Source organism: Protopterus annectens, chromosome 5.part0 (assembly GCF_019279795.1).
Source record: "Protopterus annectens isolate FY-2018-M chromosome 5.part0, PAN1.0, whole genome shotgun sequence".
In the NCBI taxonomy this organism is placed as follows: domain Eukaryota; kingdom Metazoa; phylum Chordata; order Ceratodontiformes; family Protopteridae; genus Protopterus; species Protopterus annectens.
This window is the reverse complement of record NC_056735.1, coordinates 877,890,925-877,911,497: the sequence shown is the minus strand read 5'-3', so window position 1 is coordinate 877,911,497 and position 20,573 is coordinate 877,890,925. Positions and strand designations below refer to the sequence as shown.

Genomic DNA, 20,573 nt, shown 5'->3' with positions numbered 1-20,573 from the left:
AGGGGATCTGAATAGCTCCAGATTGGCCAAGACAACACTGGGTACCCATTACTAAGGAGCATATCTTACACCAAACCGTGGTCACTGCCCCTATGGCCTCCACGTTTGTCTCAACACAATTTCAGGACGATTCATCCCAACCTCCAAACTCTACAACTAACTGCTTGGAAGATCCCATGACTAACCTCAATATTCCTCTCTCCAAGGAAGTTCAGCAGATATTAGTAGAAGCGCGCAGACCTTCCACCAGAAAGGCTTATTCAGCCAAATGGAAGAGATTCAGCATCTGGAATACCAACAAGGGTCAAGATGCATCAGTATTGAGCATCCCACACATACTGGAATACTTGGCGGACATGCTGCATAATGGACTTTCCTACTCTTCCATAAAAATACACGCTTCAGCAATTTCAGCAAGATACAACACTGATCCTCCTGTATTTTCACATCCTTTGCTAAGGCAATTTCTTAGAGGAGTCAAGAATATCAAACCTCCCAGAAAACCACCAGTACCGGCTTGGGACCTCAATTTTGTGCTGGAAAAATCGACTCTTCCTCCCTTTGAACCAGCAGCGTCTGCAGAACTGCAATTTCTCTCCTGGAAAACAGTTTTCCTGTTGGCTATAACCTCAGCAAGAAGAGTCTCTGAGATACAGACACTAATGGCAATCCCTCCTTTCCTCATTTTCCACCAGGACAGGGTTTCTTTACGAACCAGTCCTTCTTTTATGCCAAAAGTGATATCCAGGGTGTCTCTAAATCAAGCAATTCACCTGACTACCTTCTTCCCCAATCCTCAAAACAAAGGGGAAAGGTTGCTACACACTTTGGACATTCACAGACAACTACGCTACTATCTGGACAGAACCAAGGCCAACAGAAAGTCTGATCAGCTATTTGTTGCTTACGCCCCTGGAGTACAAGGAAAAGCAATTTCCAAACAAACAATTTCAAAATGGATTGGTCATTGTATCAGATTCTGTTATTCCTTCCATGGAAAGGGTGTGCCAGCCAATGTCAGATCACACTCCACTAGAGCAACAGCCACCTCCACAGCCTTCCTAAGAGGGGTGGCTACAAAAGACATTCTAGAAGCTGCTACATGGAGCTCCGTGCATACATTTTCCAAGCACTACAACCTGCCTTTATACTCCAGATCCCGAGCAGGCTTTGCTTCGGCAGTCCTGCAGGGCATCTTAGCAACCCCTTCATTTTCTTAGATCCTACCACCCCCAGCTTGGCTATGGTATTCAACCCATATGTCAGGACTGCAGTTGCATTCTTGAAGGACATAGTACAGTTTTGTACCTACCATAAATGTAGATGTCCGATAGATATGCAACTGCAGTCAGGTTTTCCCTCCCTCCTTCCCCTCTATACATTGGGTCCACTCGCCCCCTTTTTATTCTTAGCTGGGGATATCTGTTATGGTGTATCTGTTTATTACTGTTGTACTTGTCTGGAATTTTTATTTTTAATTCAGTTCTAATTTTAGCTTTCCTTGGAGGGCACCTGGCATCTGGGGCAAGAAACACTGAGGAAGATGGCGTCGGCTGATGCTTTTGTACCCCGGCCGCTCTGACGTCAGGGAGGAAGGCGACATCAGCCGACGTCGGACCCAGACTTTGGAATCCGGCCGACCGACCAAGGGCTGCCTGAGGCAGGACAAACCCATATGTCAGGACTGCAGTTGCATATCTATCGGACATCTACATTTATGGTAGGTACAAAACTGTACTGTTCTGAATACCCATAACTTTTCATGAAGTCTTTATGGGTACATTATTCAGGCCAATAAAACCAAATCCTACTAGCTGTGAGCATGCAGGTTTCAGCCTTTTTAGTGACCTCATCAGACTGAAGAGCTAAATTTACAGCAGCTCAAGTGGGCGGCCACAGTGGTGCAGCGGTTAGCGTTGCCACCTCACAACAAGAGGTTCTCTGGTGTGATCCTCGGCTGGGGTGCCTTCTGTGCGGAGTCTGCATGTCCTCCCTGTGGTCTCGTGGGTTTTCTCCGGGTGCTCCAGTTTCCTCCCACATCCCAAAGACATGCTGTAAGTGGATTGGACACACTAAATTGGCCCTAGGCGTGAGTGTGTGCATGTGTGTGTCTTCTGTGGAAGGTTGGGCGCCGGGCTGGCAACTCGACACCGTAAAACTCCACTGCCAATCATGAGCGGACAGTGATCCGCTGTGGCAATCCCTAACCGGGAAAAGCTGAAAGAAGTAGTAGTGATGTTTTGCTTTTCTAACTTCTAATACATTGATACTGACTTTGTGATTTATGGCTAAATTGCCAGCATTGCAGCCAATTTTTAATTACTTTACATCAGGACATAATTTGAGTTTGCATCAAGCTTTAGCTTGCTTGTTAGAAGACCTGATTTTATTTTTCTCCTGAGGCATAGTGATATGTTGTTTTGTTTTCTTTCACCTTTTCGCTTCTGGCTTGGCAACATGAGGTAATCTTACGGTATTGGTGTGTTTGTGTGTGTGTCTGTTTTTTTGGAATATCAAAGACCGCATGGTTTGACACAAGTTTAAAACAGTGTTGTGAATTGGAGTCTGAGCAAGAGCACGGTTTGTTCTTAGCCAGTTTTTTGTTCCTTGCTCACCTGTGGAATTAGTGTGGGAAATGTTTTCATCTAAATTTAGATTTTTTTTTGAAGTCTATTGATTACATAGAATGTTATATTTTAACAAATAGTATTTATAAATAACACAGGATTTTAAAAGTTTGCATTATTCATTATTTTCATTAATACATTGTGCTCAAGCGTTGCTAATGTAAAGTGTTTAGGAGTTGAGCACTAAAATCAAGTTAACTTCCTTCTTTCTTTATCCTTCAGATTTTAGGGAAACAGATTCTGATTAAAAAGGACCCTAGAAGGGAAAAGTTTGCTTTAATTTCCATAATTAAAGACGCTAATCATAAAGCTCTTGAAGTTCATTAGCTTTAGGTAGGCATCTTCATGCCAGATCTGTAGAGCACTCGGATATGCTTAGGAGCATGTCATCTCTAGGAAGTGTGGCAATAAAGGGAAACATAACATGCGCTGCCTTCAGTTCAGTTATGTTACTGAAGAAGATATTGCCTTTGTCGTATCTTCAGTCTTTTGGGCATTTCCTAATAAGTATTCCTTTTGACATTTTCTATATTTGCAACATACTGAAACTGCAAACTATTTTTTTCAAGTGTGTAATGACACTTGAGGGGAAAAATGCCAACAAAAGTTGTAAGAGAGAGAGATTCTTCCTGAAAACCTCTATTTACAGTGTATCCTTCATTAAGAAGAAGATTGTGATGTTGAGAATTGTGGTTACTCATGAGAGTTTCAGTACAACAGAATATTACTAAGGTGAACTAAGACTCAAAGGGCATTCATTTGTAAGCTTTTGAACTTAACTGAGAGGATGTGAAACTCTACATTAGCTATAGATTTCTCTTGAGAACTTTTAACTCCATCTACCTCCATAATAAAAAGAAAATAAATGGAATAAGCACCCTAGGCATTTGTTCTGTAGTAAGATATTGGTTACAGTCAGTGACAGAACAGACATTAGCAGCTTGGCAGAGTTCCTGATTAGGCCTTTTACTCTAGCATCTGGAGGGGCTGTAGCATTTACACTTCTGGCCAAGAAAGTTTCAGTTTCTTCTTCCTCTTCATCTCAAACCCCTACTTATGTAAGGAAGTACCTACTCGGTGGTAGGGTCAGAAGAAACTCATTAGCTACAACATTTACTGTTACATTAACTTCAGAACTGCAGGAGATCTGTGACTCAAAATTTCTTTCTAGAGAACACTGCTCCAGTCAGGTGCCAGTTCCCAGACATCCGTACTAGGTACTCACTAGGACATTTTTAGCCTTATTGGGGAGAGTCCTCTAACTCCTGCCCCTCTGGTTGAAGATGAGTGTGTTTGTTGTAAGGCTGCAGTCTGTTGCTTGAGCATCTGCTCATAGTATTTCTGAAAACTGCCATACATGTTTATTGGGAAAAGATTCCTGTTGGGTGAGCATCCAAAGCTCAGAAATCAGTTGAGCACACATCGGCTACATGACCATGGGAGACAGAGACAGATATTTCGGACTGTAGAAGATTCACAGGGAAGTACTTTGTGATAATTTGTTACTGCTGCTGCATTCTTTATTACTCCAGGTTCTTTCATCTCTGAACTGGGAGGGGAAAGGAAAAGACCTCTCTCCCCATTAGATGCCTTTGATCCAGACTGGCATGCAGTGGACCTAGCCTTTACTTGACCAGATTAACTCCCACCAAGCTGTGACACAGTGATGACACCCTATCTTTCAGCCTTTCAGAAAAGTGTGTCATTTTTTAGGGAACACTATCACCCTTATGAAAGACCTTTTCAAGCTGATGGGGTTAGGAAGCTTTCTGTATACAAAGAAGATAGTAGTTTTTGCTACTGAACATTGAACATCTGAAGTCCTTGACCATTCCTGTAGTAATTGAGGCCTTCAAGTATTCCAGATTCCAAAACACTTATACTTTATGTAAATGAATTATTTTGGTGTAAGGCCTATCTGTAAAGCAGGCTTTCACTGAAGTAAGTCATTAACACCAAGAACAAATATTTTAGATTCAGGCCCAGAGATGTTTTTGGTAATGCTTCACCTGGAGGCCTGACTCAGATCCCTTAACCCCCACCCCACACATACACACACACAAAAAAAGCTATGTCAGATTCAGACATTGCATTTGTATAAAATCCTCTATAGACAATTTGTGATTCCCATAAAGGAGGTCCAGAGTACTTCCAGGCCTTACTCCCCAGTGCAAAACAATAGGGAAAGGACACTCTCTTGACCTATTGTAAATAATTGACCGAAGAAATATTAAAACAAGAAATTTGGAAATGTTGACACCCTTAAAATGCCAAACTAACCAAAAACTAAAAAGAAGGGTATTGCACACTGAGCAAGGTCCTGTATCCCCCCCCCACACATTATACATTTCCAGATATGAATTTTGAGCCAGTACATCTATAAGGTAAGAAGACATTTCTTACTCACTCAGTCTTGCTCCCTTATTTCCACAGTCTTTTTCTCCCATTGACTGTTCCTTGATAAAAAAAGAGTGAAATGAAGCCATCTGACTTTTCTGTTTTGGCTGAACCCAGTTTGATCAAATTTAGGTATTCCAAATCATTGATAGGTTTGGTTAAAAAAAATCTATGTCTTGCCTGCCCTAAGTACTGGGGCATTACGCCAGATGAATATGGTTTAGTCCAGCAGGATGTGCTGAGGAAAATAGTGGAGTTATTTTTTCTGCCGTAAACTAATTACTAAAGTATCTCAGACTGCAGAATAAGTTAATAAGCATGCGACTGTATGACTGAGTCAAATTTGATGCATGTCCCAGGGCAGCTGTAACAGGGCATTCCTTAGAAGGCATGTCCTTTCCAGATGACTGTAAGGGTGGATGTTCTTCATGTTTCACTGTTGCAGTCATCACATTTGGGTTATCTGCTTGCAGTAGCACTCAGTCGGCCTGATTATCAAAGTCTTGGGTCCTGCGTCAGTTGCTGTCTCATCTTCCGTGACGTCAGGTAGTCAGGGGTATAAAGCATGCAGCCGACGCCATTACATCAGTCTTTCTTGCCGTGCGGTGCCTGAAGCAGAAGCAGTTCGCAAGTGCCGGTCGGCCAACTCCTAAAATTTTCATTTTCGAGTTTCAGAACCGAAGTCTTCAACTAAAGCTAAGTACCCCGTTGGGAAACTTTTTCTTGCTCTAAACCGATGTCAGTAAAAGTCAATAATTGTATTTCTTGTAGAAAGTAAATATCTAGTAAAGATTTTCATTCGTACTGTATTCCTTGCCTAGGCCCTGACCACGACCTACCTCGCTGGCGGTTTTGCACCTTATTTAATCGACAAACTGTTCGTCTTCAGTACATTTTCGCTTCTAAATATTTTGGTACTCGTTTCAATTATCCAGCTATGTCTTCGGTAAGCCACCCGACTACCGACATTCCAAAAAAATGCAAAGATAAAGACAGAGACAGGCCGCCTAGGTCCAAAGATGCTGACGACGCTTCTCCTAAGCTAGTCGCCAGTACTCAGTGAAGCACTTTCGCAGCCCCTGATACCCGCTACTTCAGATTCGCAGGCCTCTACTGAGACCCATTCGGAGTCCAGTGTGCCACGAGATGCTTCAACTGTGGAACCTGCGGATGTCTCTTAACTTGGATGGGTCCGGAGCTGCTGTGCAGGCACGGGCGTCTGAGGGTGTATACAGGCCTACTGACTTGCATATTAAACCGAGCCATCTTCTTCTAGGCCTAAAACTCGAACCATGCCTAGGAAACAGAAGCCCAAACCGCATGGTCAGGCCTCTATGCCTAAAAAACAAATGATAAGAATGGCTGAAGACCTTATTACTTTAATCGGGGGAAGCCAACCTTCCCCCTCTAAGAGACCTACGACTGAATTTGCTTCTGATACTTCTGACCAGGATTCTGAAATTTCTGTCTCCTCTGATGACCAGGATTTGCCCTTATCTACCTATGAGAATTCAGATGCAGAGGACTCTAGTCCCTCTGCTTCTCCCCCAGAGGATTTTTCTTTTGGCAAAACTTTGCATACTCTTAGGGAGCATTTTCACTGGGAAAGCCAGGATTACTCTGATTCTAAAAAGAGGCTTAGAGACTTCTTACTCCTGCCCCAATAAGGCCTTTAGCTATCCCTCCTGTGCTGGACATTGTTGGTGATGCCTTTTCAGAATCTAGCTTGGCCCCTGACTCTCTACCTCCTGCTCCTAGAAAACCTGATAGATATTACAGGGTTCCTGATTCTCACAAGTTTCTTTTTAAAATCCTACTGCGGATCCCAAGACCATTTCACAGGGACCCAAGGTCATTAAGGCTACTACTGCCAAAATTCTACCCCCTCCGATAGAGATTCCAGGGCCCTGGATAGATGGGGTAAGAAGGTATACACCTCTGCAACCTTGGCCATCAGGGCCTTAAATTGCCAGTTTCATATGTTAAAGTATCAGCAGCATATTATTGGATTGCTTAAACAGAACATTATGTTGATTCATGACTGTGCTGAAAATAAGGATTCACAGGATTTAATGCATTCTGTTAAACAAGTTGGAAAACATACTTTGCAATGTGTTTTTGATTCACTAGAGGCATCTTGCAGGGCTGCTGTCACCGGGTCTGTAATTAGAAGGCATGCTCGGCTTAAGGAGCAATCTTTGCCAGATCATGTTAAAACTAAATTGCTGGATGCTTCCTTAAATCAGGGACTGCCTGTTTGGTGTCAAAGCAGAAGAAGTTCTTAAAAAGATGGAGGAAAAAGCTAACTGTTAAAGATTTCTTACAAGTGCAACCTCCTAGATTTAGTAGGCATTGGCCCTTAAAAAATTGGTCCTTTCCTGCCTCTTCCAGGCCATCTCAGTTCAAACTCAGAACCAGCAGAACAGTCAGACTTCAGTCCCCGAGTATGCACAGGACTAAGCAGTGGGGGGGGGGGGCTCCCACACGTCCAAATCAGGGAGTAGTAAGACTCCCCCCTATGGTAAGGTGTCTCAGTGACTTAACTTTAAATTTTCCAAGCACTTCTCAGCTGACTGCTCCTTTAGGGGGAAAGATTGCTCTGCAAGCAAAAAACTGGGAACTCATTACCCAGGACAAATGGGTTTTAAACATAGTTTCCCAAGGATACAGATTTCACTTCCACACGTTACCAACCCCAAACGGTTGGCCAGATCTACCCCCAAATCAGTGGGCAGAGGCTCAAAAGCAAGTACTCTCTCTCTTAAAATTAAAGGCTATTCAGACTGTACCAGAAGAGGAAAAGGGACAAAATTTCTACTCAAGGCTTTTCCTGGTACCCAGAAAAGACAACTCATGTTGTCCTATCCTGGACCTGTATATTCGAAACACCTTTTTGGTGAATCCAAAATTTAAGATGCTAACTCTTCACCAGTTGCTTCCCATGATAGGCAAAGATGCCTGGCTGGCAACACTGGATTTAAAGGAAGCCTACCTGCACATCCCAATTAGGGAATCTTGCAGAAAATACCTACGCTTCAAAGCAGGATGCATGCACTATCAGTTCTCTGTACTGCCATTTGGCTTATCTACTGCACCCAGGGTATTCACAAAGTGCCTAGCTCCAGTCATTGCATTTTGCAGGCAAAGAAATATTCAAATATACCTATACCTGGACGATTGTCTAATTCAGGCAGAAAGCCAGGACAAACTTCTGAATCATCTTGCATTTTTACAAAAGGTGTTAACTTGTCTGGGGTACACAATAAACGAAAATAAATCACATTTGGTACCCTGTCAACAAGTTATATTCCTGGGAGCAAGCTTGAAAACAATTTCCCAGATGGCTTTCCTCACGCCAGAGAAACGCATTCATTTGACAACTTACTTCAAACTAGTGGCTACAAAAACCCTGCTACCTGCAAGACAAATACTGCAAGCCTTGAGGTTCATGGCCTCGTGCATTCTACTAATTCCATATGCAAGAGTGCATATGAGGAAACTACAGTGGTATCTAAAAAGCCTGTGGTGTCAACATTCTCAGGATCTAGAAGCAATGATTCCTATCATACCTTGTCTACGGTTGGAATTCCTTTGGTGGGCAGAGGCCTGCCACCAAAACAAGGAACTACCATTCACTCTACCTCCAGCTGCCCAAACCCTAACAGACGCATCAGACTATGTACGGGGGACTCACCTGGCAGGGAAGTGCGTTCAGGGCAAATGGAACCCAAATCAAATGCACCTGCATATCAATCAAAACAAAATGTTAGCTGTACAGAATGCTCTGACAGCCTTCAAGGACCACATTCTTCCAGGACAATTAATGGTAAAGACAGACAACACCACTGTTATGCGGTACATAAACAAGCAGGGGGTACCTATTCTTACCCCCTCTGCAGACTAGCCATGGCTCTGTGGAACACAGCCTTGAGCTACCAAGTGCATCTACAAGCTCAATTCCTGCCAGGAAAACTAGATACACTGGCAGACGAACTAAGCAGAAATCTCATGGACCCACACGAGTGGAAACTGGAACCAAAGATTTTCAACACATTGATCAACAAATGGGGAATCCCAGATATAGACCTGTTTGCCTCCCCCAAGAACTACCAATTGGACAAATTCTGCACAAGGACTCCCCACAAACAAGCTTGGAAAGTGGATGTTCTGTCCTTCAGCTGGAAAAAATCTATCAGTTTATGCCTTTCCTCATCTGCCTCTCCTCTCCAAAGTACTACTAAAGATCAAACAAGACAAACCAAGGATGATACTGATTGCACCAGACTGGCCACGCCAACACTGGTACCCCCTCTTGCGCAGTGTGTCACAGCTGGCCCCATGGCACCTACCTCAGACCCCCTACCCTATTGTCTCAGCAGGAGAGCCAGATTCTGCTTCAAACCCTGAACCTGACAGCCTGGCTAATTACCTAATCTCTCCATTACCATCCCTCAGTAAACAAGTGTTGGATGTCATTTTGGAGGCAAGGAGGCCTAGTACTAGAAAATCTTATGCTGAAAAATGGAAGAGATTCTGTGCCTGGAACCAAACTCAAGGGATGGCCACAGCAGCGCCCAATTTACCTCAGATTCTTCAATACTTAACTGTGATGCTTCACAAGGGTCTTTCCTTTTTCTCCATCAAAATTCACGCCTCAGCCATTTCAGCTCATTACAACACATAACCACCCCACCTTTCTCACCCACTGCTCAAGCAGTTCCTCAGAGGGGCCAAAAACTTAAGACCACCCAGGAGAGCCCCAACTCCATCCTGGGACCTTAATTTTGTATTGGAAAAACTCACTCTTCCTCCTTTTGAGCCAGCTGCAACTGTAGACTTAAAATTCCGTTCTTGAAAAACAGCTTTCCTTTTAGCAATCACTTCAGCAAGAAGGGTGTCTGAATTACAGGTCGTTATGTCATTGGTGCCTTTTTTCATCTTTCATTTGGACAGGGTGTCCCTCAGGACCAGTCCCTCTTTCATGCCCAAGGTGGTATTCAATGTGGCTCTTAATCAGTCCATTCATTTGCCAACCTTCTTTTGTAATCCACAGAACAAAGGGAAAGGGAACGGATGCTGCACTTCTTAGATGTGCACAGACAACTTAGATTTTACTTGGACAGGACTAAACCTCAAAGGAAATCTGAACTGCTGGTGGCATTTGCTGCAGGGGCAGAGGGGAAGGCTATTTCAAAGCATTTCTAAATGGATAGGCCATTATATTCATTTGTGCTATAAGCACCATGAAAAACCTATCCCACAGGGGATTAGACCCCATTCAGCCAGGGCTGCATCTACTTCTACAGCCTTTCTCAGAGGTGTCCCTACCAGAGACATCCTAGAAGCTGCTACCTAGAGTTCTGTACATACTTTTACCAAGCATTGCCATTTGCCAATTTTCTGTAAATCCAGAGCTGGCTTTGCCACTGCAGTCTTGCAGGGCCTTATAGCTGCTCCTAATGCTATTTAAATTCCTCCTCCCATCCTTAGCTTTGGGAATCTACCCAAATGTGATGACTGCAACAGTGAAACATGAAGAACATAGTACAGTTGTGTACACGTACCATAAATGTAGATGTTCAAGTGTATTCACTGTTGCAGTCCTGGTTACCCTCCCTCCAGCCCCCTGACTTCTTCTGGCTATATACCTCTATTCTCTACTATACTTGAAAGCTTTTTGGTGTATTTGCTTTTTTGTTGCAGGTATAACCTTGTGTGTATGTATATATATATATATATATATATATATATATATATATATATAGATATATATATATATATATATATATATATATATATATATATATATAGATATAGATATATATATCTATATCTATATATATATATATATATAGATAGATAGATATATCTATCTATATATATATATACACATATATAATATATACATATATATTTAATTGCTTCCCATTAAGGGGGGCACCTGACATCTGGGGCAAGAAAAACTGATGTAATGGCATCAGCTGCATGCTTTATACCCCTGACTACCTGACGTCACGGAAGATGAGACAGCAACTGATGCAGGACCCAAAGCTTTGATAATCAGGCTGACTGAGGGCTACTGCAAGCAGATAACCCAAATGTGATGACTGCAACAGTGAATACACTCAAACATCTACATTTATGCTAAGTGTACACAACTATACTTTGCTTAATGCCCCCTAGATAGAAACAACCTACTTTGGGGCACCTTTCTCAGGAGTTTTTCAAAATTGTTATTACTTTTGTACATTACTAGTTTATTTCATCCAGTGTTTTCTGTATTTTTTGTGTGGTTTTCTGCTAGTTTTCATTGTATAAACATGCCTTTGTGGCTATAAACATGAAAACTGATATTTTTTCTGAGCTGTTAATAACTTGTTTTTTTATGCACACTAATACATATGGATGGATATTCACTACATATTAGATAGATGTATTTTTATATTTGTATTGTTCTAGTTTGATTATGTTTATGGTTAGATAGTTGTGTATTTTTTCTTGATTTTAGTTCTTGTTACAGACCTGATGAAGGCTTTATTGCATTAGTTAGCCGAAGGCAGTTTTAGTTAAAAGTCTTTTCATGTATATGTTATGCCTTTCTTAACACCTGTTCTTGGAATGTGGGTTGCAAATATAGATAGATAGTGTTCTCCTTAACTAGGATTTAGTTTGATCTAATTAGTAGTAGTGAGTGGGGGTGGGTACTTCCTGTTCTGAAATGCACTTTTACGGCCTTGTTTGCCATGAATAGGCTGGTGTAATATTAAACAGTACATATATTTTCTACACCTACTGTTAAGCATATAACATTTTTTTGTGAGGATCACTTGTCTGTGACAAACTACCTGGGTTTCATGAGTTTTGGAAATTACTGTGACTGAGCACTCATCAGAGATCCTTGCTTTTAGGGCTGTCAGTTATCAGACCCATATGACAAGATATATTTTGGCTCTTCTCTCTCAGGCTTGTCAGGTTATTTCTGACCTTCCTGACTGAGGGAAAGAATTTTGCTCTCTCATTGTTAGGGACTTCTTTTCAGGTGGCTCGCCACTCTAGTAAATGCAGCTAACATTCAGCAGCTTCCTGGTTTCGGCTTCAACCTTTGCATGATGATATTAAGGCTAAGATGATGGATGTGCATCTGGATAACAAGCATTTGTTTGGTGTTGCTGATGATGATTTGTTCAAGACCCTACAGGAAAAGAGTAAGGCTTTAGAAAGATATAAAACATATCTTTGTTTCTGCTGTACATACATTCCAAAGGAATTACCGTAATAAGCTGGCCTTTGTTCATAGGCAGTCTCACCCCCCCCCAAAGGTAAAAAGGGTGGTAGATGGGCCCCCCTTGCTAAGGCTACCCAGACTTCTATAGCTCAGAAATCTCCTTTTCCTGACAAACCAGGTGATGTCTGACTATCCTGTATTTCACAGCCACATTCTTCTTTCACTTCCTGTTTAGTTAAAAATTACCAAAGATTCCTGGGTTTTATTACATCATTTGCCAAGGGTATTACATGGCCTTGAAATGTATTCCCTCTTTTATGGCCATTTCTCAGCTCCATCAGGCGCAATTAGCCTTTTTTTTTCCAGAGGTGCTTTAGGGTCTCTTGACTCAGGGAGCTATTCAGGAAGTTCCATTGTCTCAAAGGGGAAGGAGTTTTATTCCAGAATGTTCTTAGTCCCCAGGAAAGAGGCATTTGGAGACCTATTCAGGATCTCTCTCACCTAAACACCTTTCTGAAGGTCCCTTCCTTTTGGATGTTGTCACTTCACTGTTTCCTTTGCTGCTTCCTCAGGCTTTTCTAGTTTCTCTGGACCTCAAGGATGCTTATTTTCATATCCATATTCACCCCCCTTTCAAGAGGTTTTTACATTTATGATTTAGCATTTTCAGTTCTATGCTTTGCCGTTTGGTCTCTGTACTACCCTAAGGGTATTCACCAAATGCCTCACTCCTGTGATTGCTTTTTGCAGGCTAAAGGGTTTACAAGTCTTTCCCTACTTAAGACCTAATTTTTCAGGCAGCCTGTCCAGAGATTCTACTGCCGCATCTTCATTTTGCTATTTCCCTCCTGCAAAGCCAGGGTTTCACTATAAATTTCCAAAAGTCTTTCCTGACTCCCACACAGGATCACATGCTTCTGGAATGCAGGATCCAGGCTGTTCCAGTGATGGCATTCTTACCTTCTCCCAAGGCCCTAACTCTCATTGACTTCTTTCAATCCCTTCTTCTTCTAGCGCCAGTTACAGCCATGGAATTTCTAAGAGTCAACTCCACAGTGGTTTATAAAATCAGTTTAGCTTCAGCAATCTCGTCATCTAGATTTCATAGTACCTCTTCTTACATGCTTCAAGCTGGAAATTCAGTGGTGGATCTGGCAGATGTTCATCATGTTTCACTGTTCTCAGTGAGGTGCTTTCGCAGCCCCTGACACCCACTAACTCAGAGCCACAGGCCGTATCCGACACCCACATGGAGACACCTAGACCTGTGGAAACTCAAGGTGTTGGGCCTGCGGAAACTATTCCCTCAGATGGGTCCGGAGCCGCTGAGCAGGCATCTGCTTCTGAGGGTGTTTTCAGACCTTCACAGCTTACTTTTAAGTCCACTGCAGCAGCCAAGGCAAAGTCAAAAACACCATTAAAGACAAAGAAACAAGTACAGCATTCTCCTGAACAGTCAACTATGCCAAAGAAACAGATGCTTAAAATGGCCAAAGACCTAATTACTTTGATCAGGGGTTCCCATCTCCCTCCTGATAAAAGGCCTAGGCAAGACACTGACTATGATTCCTCTGACCAGGTTTCTATTTCCTCTGATTTCTCTTCAGATCAGGGATATTCTCTCCCTCCCTATGAGGCCTGATGCAGAAGAATCTATACCTTCAGCCTCTCCACCGGAGGATTATTCTTTTGGGGAAACCCTGCACACCATGAAAGGAGCATTTCCATTGGGAGAGCCAGGATTACTCAGAATTCAAGAAAAGGCTCAAAGACTTTCTTTTATTGCCTCAGCACAGGCCCCTGGCTATTCCCCCTGTGCTGGATATTGTTGATGATGCTTTCTCTGAATCCAGTCTGTCCCCTGATTCTTTACCCCCTGCACCAGTTAAGCCAGACGGGTACTACAGTGTCCCTTACTCTCATAAATTTCTTTACAAAAACCCTGCTGCGGACCCAGAAACAATTTCTCAGGGTCCCAAAGGGGTTAAGACTTCCACTGCTAAAAACCCTGTCCCTTCTGATAGGGATTCCAGAGCTCTGGATAGATGGGGGAAAAAGTTTACACTTCTACTACTTTAGCTGTAAGGGCTTTAAATTGCCAGTTTAACATGCTTAAATATCAGCAGTACCTCATGTCTTTGTTAAAACAGAAAATGCTTACAAACTCAGAAAGTCCTGACAGTAAGGAAATGCAGGATTTATTGCATGCAGCTGAACAAGTGGGAAAGCATACTCTGCAATGTGGTTTTGATTCATTAGAGGCTTCTTGTAGAGCCGCAGTTACAGGCTCTGTCATTCAAAGGCATGCTTGGTTGAAAGAACAAAGTTTACCTGAACATGTTAAAGTAAAATTATTGGATGCTCCACTACGGCATGATACTTTGTTTGGTGTTAAGGCAGAAGAGGTGTTAAAGAAAATGGAGGATAAAACAAAATCAATGCAAACAGTAAAGGATTTCTTACAGGTTCAACCACCCAGGTTTAGCAGAAACTGGCCCTCAAAAAATTGGTCCTTTCCAGTGTCAGGCAGGCCACAAAGAGGCAGATACAGATGCCCAAGAGGCAGATCTCCGCCCCAAGGCTCCTACAGACCTAAACAGTGGAGTGCTTCAGCCCCCAAAGGAGGAGAAGACAAGTCACAACCTTATAGGAAACAGTCCCAATGACTTCCCTCTACAAATGCCGAGCACTTACCTTTTGGCAGCACCCCTAGGGGGAAAGCTAGCAATTTTCTCACAAAATTGGCACATAATCACCCAGGACAAATGAGTACTGAATATTGTTTCTCAGGGTTACAGGTTCCACTTTCACACCCATCCAAAATCAAAAGGTATGCCGGACTTGCCACAAAACCAATGGGCAGAGGCACAAAAACAAATTGCTGCTCTCATGGACATGGCAGCTATTCAAAGAGTACCACAGCAAGGACAAGGATTTTACTCAAGACTTTTCCTTGTACCCAGAAAGGACAAAGCCTGGAGACCAGTACTGGACTTGTCAATCCTAAATACTTTCCTGGATGTTACAAAATTCAAACTATTAACACTGCAGCAAATTCTACCCATGCTGGGCAAGAAGGTTTGGCTAGTTAGTTTGGACCTCAAGGAGGCATACCTGCATGTCCCAATCAGACAGTCTTGCAGAAGATACCTCAGATTCATAGCTGGCTCAATACATTACTAATTCTCTGCACTGCCCTTTGGCTTATCTACTGCTCCCATGGTCATCACAAAATGCCTGGCACCAGTAATTGTATTTTGCAGACAAAGAGAATTCAAATATATCCCTACTTGGACGACTGCCTTATTCAAGCAGAGAGCAAGGACATTCTTCTAAAGCATCTGGCGTTTGTAAAAAGATTACTAATTTGCCTAGGGTACACAGTAAACAAAAAGAAATCAAAACTAGTGCCCTCTCAAGAGATAATATTCCTGGGTGCAAGCTTAAATACAACTGCCCAGGTGGCTTATCTCACACCAGACAAGCGAAGGCAACTGACTCATTACTTTCAAATGATGGCAACAAAGACCCAGCTCCCTGCAAGAAAAATTCTGCAGGCCCTGGGCTTCATGGCCTCCTGCATTCTACTAATTCCATATGCAAGACTGCATATGAGGAAACTACAATGGTATCTAAAAAGTGTTTGGACTCAACATTGCCACAGCCTGGAAACAATAATAACTTTAATTCCCTGCCTACAACAGGAGTTTCGATGGTGGTCCCAGGCCTGTCACCACAACAAGGGACAGCCTTTCACCTTACCCACAGCCAGGCAGACAATAACAATTGATGCATCGGATTATGCCTGGGGGGCACATATGGCAGGAAAATGTATTCAGGGCACGTGGCCCAAGGAACAAATGCATCTTCACATCAATCAAAAAGAGATGCTAGCTGTACAGAATGCCCTGACAGCTTTCAAAGACCTACTACATCCAGGACAACTATTAATAAAGATGGACAATACCACAGTTATGGGGTACATAAGCAAGGGGGCACACATTCCTACCCCCTCTGCAGGTAAGCCATGACTTTGTGGAACACAGCACTGACCTATCAAGTACATCTGCAGGCACAATTCCTGCCAGGAACGAAAAATACACTGGCAGACAAACTAAGCAGAAATCTCATGGATCCTCACGAATGGAAACTAAATCCACAGGTGTTCAGCATGATGGCAAGGAAATGGGGATGCCCAGACATAGATCTTTTTGCCTCCCCTCACAACTGCCAACTACAGAAATTCTGCACAAGAACTTATCACTCTCAAGCATGGAAAGTGGATGCTCTCTCATTCAGCTGGAAAACCCTGACAATTTATGCCTTCCCTCCATTGCCTCTTCTTCCCAAGGTGCTCCTAAAAGTCAGACAATAGAGGTCAAAAATGATCTTGATCGCCACAGACTGGCCACGCCAGCACTGGTACCCAATCCTAAAGAGCTTGTCTCAAGGCCCAGCCTGGCCTTTACCTCAAATTCCTCATCTTCTGACTCAACAGAACAATCAGATTCTGCACAGTCAACTCAGAACCTTAAATCTGGCAGCATGGCAGATAATGTAGCCACTCGGACCAAACCTCTCTCTATAGCTGTTATGGATGTTAGAAGCCAGGAGGCCCAGCACTAGGAAATCTTATGCAGAAAAATGGAAGAGATTCTGTGCTTGGAACCAGGCAGAAGGGCTCGAACCACTTGTTCCAAATATACCTCAGATTTTACAATACCTAACTGAGATGCTAGACAAAGGCCTATCCTTCTCATCTATTAAAATCCATGCCTCTGCCATTTCAGCTCATTACAATACGGAACCTCCTATTTTTTCACATCCATTACTAAGGCAGTACCTCAGAGGGGCAAAAAACATAAGACCCCCAAGGAGAGCACCAGTACCTACTTGGGATCTCAATTTTGTTTTAGAAAAGCTCACACTGCCTCCTTTTGAACCAGCCAGCACAACTGATATAAAATTCTTATCATGGAAAACTGCTCTGCTCCTAGCAATAAATTCAGCAAGAAGAGTCTTAGAGTTGCAGGCATTAATGGCAGTGGAACCTTTCATAATTTTTCACCAGGACAGGCTCTCTTAGGACAAACCCAACATTCATGCCAAAGGTGGTTTCCAATGTGGCTCTTAACTAAACCATTCATCTACCAACTTTCTATCCAAATCCCCAGAATAAAGGGGAGAGACTTCTGCATGCTTTGGACATACACAGACAGCTACGATTCTACTTGGACAAATCAAAAGCTTTCAGAAAAACTGAGCAACTGTTTGTAGCCTATGCTACAGGATCACAAGGAAAGCCTATCTCAAAGCAGACAATTTCAAAATGGATAGGACACTGCATTTGCTTCTGTTATGCACAACATGGGAAATCAGTGCCGTAGGGCATTAGGCCACATTCTACCAGAGCAGCAGCCACTTCAGCAGCCTTTCTCAGACGAGTACCAACCAAAGACATTTTAGAAGCTGCAACCTGGAGTTCAGTGCACACTTTCACCAAGCACTACCACTTACCTCTCTATTCTAAATCCAGAGCAGGCTTTGCCACTGCAGTTCTGCAGGGCCTGGTAGCCTCTCCTAATCCTATTTAGACCCAGCCACCCAACCTCAGCTTTGGGATTCAACCCAAGTGTAATGACTGCAACAGTGAAACACGATGAACATAGTACAGTTGTGTACCTACCATAAATGTAGATGTTCGAGTGTATTCACTGTTGCAGTCCAGGTTACCCACCATCCCCCTTTTCATTGCTGGGACTTTTCTGTACTTCTCAACTCTATACAACCTATGTGGTGTATTTGCTTGTAGATGAAGGAAATGTTTATATTAGTACATGCATGCTTTTTGGCATAATTTTATTTTTTCAGCCTTCCTATCTGGGGGCACCTGACATCTGGGGCAAGAAAAACTGAAGAAAATGGCATTGGTTGCATCTTTTATACCCCTGACACACTGACGTCAGGGAAGAGGTGACAGCAACTGACGCCGGACCTAGACTTTGGAACTCTGGCCGACTGCGGGTAGCCTACCAGCAGGATAACCCAAGTGTGATGACTGCAACAGTGAATACACTCGAACATCTACATTTATGGTAGGTACACAACTGTACTTTGTTCCTCAATCCAGAGCTTCCTTTTCAACCTCCACCTCACAGGAGCTGTTCACAGATGCTTCAGACGTGGGATGGCTGGCTTCCTTCAGCTCTCTAAACGTATAAGGCCCCTGGTTGCTTCAACAAATGAAAGACCGCATCAGTGTCAAGGAGATGCGAGTTCTTCTGTTGGCTCTTCAAGCATTTCTTCCTCTTTTCATTCAGAGGCCCCTCGAGGTACTGACAAGCAATACATGTTAGCACTTCAGGTGTGGTAGCTAGCTATCAATTATCTAGTGAGACTTCAGCCAGTTTACAGTCCCTAAGGTCAGAAAATTGTAGCAGACTCTCTGAGAACGTCCATATGACAATCCCATGAGTGGTTGCTTCATAGAGATGTGTTTCTGGACATTGTCCATCAGTGGGGTGGTACTCAGGTAATTCTATTTGCCTCCCCTCTTAACAGACAATTTCCTCTTTTTTTGTGCCAGAGCCCCATGTCCTCTGATGTGGAAGGTTGACACCCTCTCTTTTTCCTGGAAGGGGATTCTTTTTATGCCTTCAGCTCCTACCTCTCATTCCAAAAATCCTGTTCAGGATAAAACAGGATGCTCCCAAAATCCTGTTGGTGACTGCCTTTTGGCCCAGACAGCATGGTTCCCTCTTCTTCTGCATTTAGCCAAGGGCAGTCATCACAGGTTACCTAACAGGGTGGACCTACTCACACAAGACAAGGGATCTTTCATCCATCTCCACCTGTCCACTCTTCAACTGACACTGTGGATGATAAGATTGTGATTCTGTATATGGCAGAGGTTTTCTTTTTGTTGTCCTTCTCATAACCTGGATCCACTTTCTGTGGATATTCCTTTGGCTCTCTTATGCAATTGGTGTCCCTCAAGGCTCTATCCTTGGTCCTCTCCTCTTCTCCCTCTATATTAACGATCTCCACTCTGTAATTCTCTCTCTACCTTGCATTCAATATGCAGATCGACTCTCATTTGTTCAGCATCTACCTCCCCTCCTCTGATCTAACCACTCCTAACTCTCTTCACCTTCAACACTGTAGAAACATGGTTTTACTATCTACTATCTACTTCTCAATGCCAAAAAACTCCTCCTCCCCCCACCACCCCCACCACTTTCATTCCACTTCTCTCCTAACAACAAAACTATCTATCATCTCCTCCACAACAAACACAACTGCTTGGTACCACAATAGATAACTACTTTCAATCTTTTTTGAACAACATCAACAACACCAACAAAAAAACAAAAATTGAAATTCTGTCATTATAAAACTATTTCTTCATCTTACCCCATTTACTACTTACTCCATCCCATCTTATATCAATATCTATGCCTCTCTCTTCTATCTAACTCCACCAACCTTAAAAACTAAAACAAACTAGCAACTAGCAACTTGCTACAATAAATGCAAAACTCTCTACTTTAGTTTTTTAACATGCATCACTTGCTCATTGAGACAGTTAGGCTGGCTGGAAGAAACAAAAAAACTATCTTAAACTTACTCTTACAATTGCCCACAAAATTACCAAAATACTGTACCAACCTTTCCTATACTCACCCTATCTCAAATTCTCTACCCTCTCTTCACTCTTCGCTCCTCCTGTAAACTCCCTCCTGTACCAAACCAAACCCAAACCCATAGCAAGACCTGGCTTAACTTAGATTCAATACTGTAGTGGAACTCTGGTATGGAATTTGCTGCCTAAAGAGTCTGCCTCTCTTCATGCCTAAATCTCTTCAAACATCAAATCAAACTTCATTTCAAAACCACTGGCTCTGTTCTTGTAGTTCTCAGGCCCTCTCCTTACTCTCTCCCTCTCCTTAACCTTTAAAAACCTTTTTGCCTGAAAAACTCCCGCCTGTGTGTCCCCTTCCCCTGCCCTCCTCTTTTCCTCCTGACCTCGTCTACCATCTCTCCCGCCTACTTGACTGTCTTTTTTCTCTTCTCTCTCTTTTTTCTTTCTCTGTTCTTCTTCCACTTTTTCTTCCTTCTCTTCTTAGGATCTCTTTGAATTGCTCAATGCTGGGTTGGAATATTCTTCTAAGGCCTGCTTGTCAGCTATTTCTGCTTGTCTACCTCGAGCACCCCCTTTAGCCTCTAGATGTGAGGCTAAGCAATTTTTTAAAGGTGTCCTTCATAGTAGACCTCCCAGGAAACTTGTCCCTCCTCCTTGGGACCTTAATTTTATTTTGGAGAAA

General features: G+C 42.8%; 1 protein-coding gene across 2 annotated transcripts in view; it reads left to right on the top strand.

The window, feature by feature from the left end:
- RNF169 (ring finger protein 169) overlaps nt 1-20,573 on the top strand; it is a 689,470-nt gene that overhangs the window by 594,704 nt on the left and 74,193 nt on the right. The window lies entirely within an intron of this gene.